Raw genomic sequence first — 2,726 nt, forward strand, 5'->3', positions numbered from 1 at the left:
GGTCTCGCTCTAGCTGGTCTCAAACTGATGAGCTCAAGCAATCCACTTGCCTCTTGGATGACAGGGATGAGCCACCATGCCCAGCCCCTTTTTTGTAGTTGTTGAACAATCTTTGACCTTGTGAACTGTGCAAAGTATGAGGGCTTCATGAATCTGTGTCGTTCTGTGCAGGGGCCATAATCATCTCTGTATTGTTCCCGTTCCCATTTTAGTATATGTGCTGCTGAAGTGAGCACTTTCTTTCCTTTTTGAATACCAGTGACAATAGCTTTAATTTTTCTAATTATACATATACAAATAATATTACTGTAAAATCTTAAGGCAAAAGAATAAAATGCAATGAAAGATGTAAAAAAAAATCACCTCGGATCCTCCCTGTTATGCTGGGTGTGTGTCCTGCCATGAATCTTTCTGTGCATGTATAATTTTATGTGCACATGATCATGGTTATACAGTCTACATGTATCTTTTGTTATGGACATTTTTAGAAACTGTCTTTTTCTTCAGATTTTTCACTTAGTTCTTCCTTTTCCAATCTTCACCATATCCCAACCACCAAGTAATCAATCTTGACAACCTCATCTGTAACTGTCCATAATTTTCTTCATGACTTATAATCATATGCAAGTGTGTCTATGTGTTTGCCAGAAATAGCACTACAGATACTTAATATTCTCCACATTGGAGGTTTCCCTTTCAAAAGCCTAACTTTTCACATATCACCCATCACAATTATTTTCACAGTTAAAATTTCAGTACTTTTTTTTTTTTAATTTCTTTTGAGATTTTTTTTTTAATTTTTATTTTTTGTAGAGACAGAGTCTCACTTTATTGTCCTCAGTAGAGTGCTGTAGCATCACAGCTCATAGCAACCTCCAACTCCTGGGCTTAAGCAATTCTCCTGCCTCAGCCTCCTGAGTAGCTGGGACTACAGGCACCCACCACAACGCCCAGCTATTTTTTTGTTGCAGTTTGGCAGGGGCCAGGTTCAAACCTGCCACCATCGGTATATGGGGCCAGCGCCGTACCCACTGAGCCACAGGCGCCACCCAAATTTCAGTACTTTTGTCACTATTTTCCATAATGTGGAATCCTATCCTTTCAATTCTCTTACCTAAACAATCCATTGTGAAGACTCAAATGATATAAATTTAATGTACTTTTAATTGGCTATACTACATTGCATTATAATATTAACATTTTTTAGCAACTTCTTGCTATAAATGCATAAGAATTTGAATTTATATCCTACCACAAACACCTTTGCCTGTGTGTGCAGGATTTTTGCCCCAAATTCCAAACAATGCCTAAATCATAGTGGATGGTGATAGGCCTGGGTTGCATAAAAGAGGGATGAGGAGAGGAGCTAGAAATGGCATTTGCTTGCCCTGCCTATATATTTTTTCTACTAACTGGCTAAAGAGAAAAAGGAGTCAGATGAAACCACTGAAAAGACAAAGGCTAAGAAGTCCAGTTAGGTAAGGAATGAACAAGTTGGTTGGCAGCAAAGCTAGCCATTGTGAGGAGTTACTTGAGTTGGAGAAGTAGCAGCTGCTTAGTTTTGCAAACACACGTAAATGAAGTTTAGCAAGCAGACCAAGTTTGCCAAAGAGAGAGGGCTTGGCAATCCCATCAGATGGTAACAACTTCTATTTGCATGAAGACTTCAGCTTAGGCTCGGTGCCTGTGGCTCAAGCGGCTAAGGCGCCAGCCACATATACCTGAGCTGGTGGGTTTGAATCCAGCCCGGGCCCGCCAAAAAACAACACTGATGGCTGCAACCAAAAAAAAAAAAAAAAAAAAAAGCCAGGCCTTGTGGTGGATGCCTGTAGTCCCAGCTACCTGGGAGGCTGAGCAGGAGACTGGCTTAAGCCCACGAGTTGGAGGTTGCTGTGAGCTGTGATGCCACAGTACTCTACCCAGGGTGACAGCTTGAGGCTCTGTCTCAAAAAAAAAGACAAACAAAAAAAAAAAACAAAACTTCAGCTTAGGAATTTCCCAGGCAGCAGTCCCTGACATATGGTTCCTAGAACAATTCTTGTTTGTCGTTCTGAGTAGGGATCTAACTTTAGCTACACCTTTTCTAAAAGATTTATTCCTCGTATCTTTAAAAGCAAGTAAACACCATTCCAATAAACAAGGCTCACTTTATTGCACTTGGTAGAGTGCCATGGTATCACACAGCTCACAGCAACCTCCATCTGCTGGGCTTAGGCAATTCACTTGCCTCAGCCTCCCGAGTAGCTGGAACTATATGCGCCCACCACAATGCCCGGCTATTTTTTTTTTTGTTGCAGTTTGGCTGGGGCCAGGTTTGAGCCCGCCACCCTCAGTATATGGGGCTGGTGCCCTGCTCACTGAGCCATAGGTGCCACCCATAAACAGCACTTTTTAATGAAACATACCTCTAGTGTGTCAATCACCTGAAAAACAATTGATTGGATATACGGAATTTCACTTTATAGAAAACTAAATTAACACTATTCTGAAAATCCAGAGATAGATGCAGTCTTATCCCTAGTCCTGAGAAATGAAAAATAGCAGCCCGGTGAGTTTCTCTGTCCCAGGATTTTTCTTTCTTTCTTTTTTTGTTTTTTTGAGACAGAGTTTCACTATGTTGCTCTTGGTAGAGTGCGGTGACATCACAGCTCACAGCAACCTCAAACTCTTGGGCTGAAGCGATTCTCTTGCCTCAGCCTCCCGAGTAGCTGGGACTACAGGCACCT

General features: G+C 41.6%; 1 protein-coding gene across 1 annotated transcript in view; it reads right to left on the reverse strand.

The window, feature by feature from the left end:
- NEDD4 (neural precursor cell expressed, developmentally down-regulated 4, E3 ubiquitin protein ligase) overlaps positions 1-2,726 on the reverse strand; it is a 75,657-nt gene that overhangs the window by 1,803 nt on the left and 71,128 nt on the right. The gene's annotated exons all lie outside the window — the stretch shown is intronic.

The sequence above is a fragment of the Otolemur garnettii genome, unplaced genomic scaffold, assembly GCF_000181295.1.
Source record: "Otolemur garnettii isolate 467f Iridium unplaced genomic scaffold, OtoGar3 scaffold00011, whole genome shotgun sequence".
Lineage (NCBI taxonomy): Eukaryota > Metazoa > Chordata > Mammalia > Primates > Galagidae > Otolemur > Otolemur garnettii.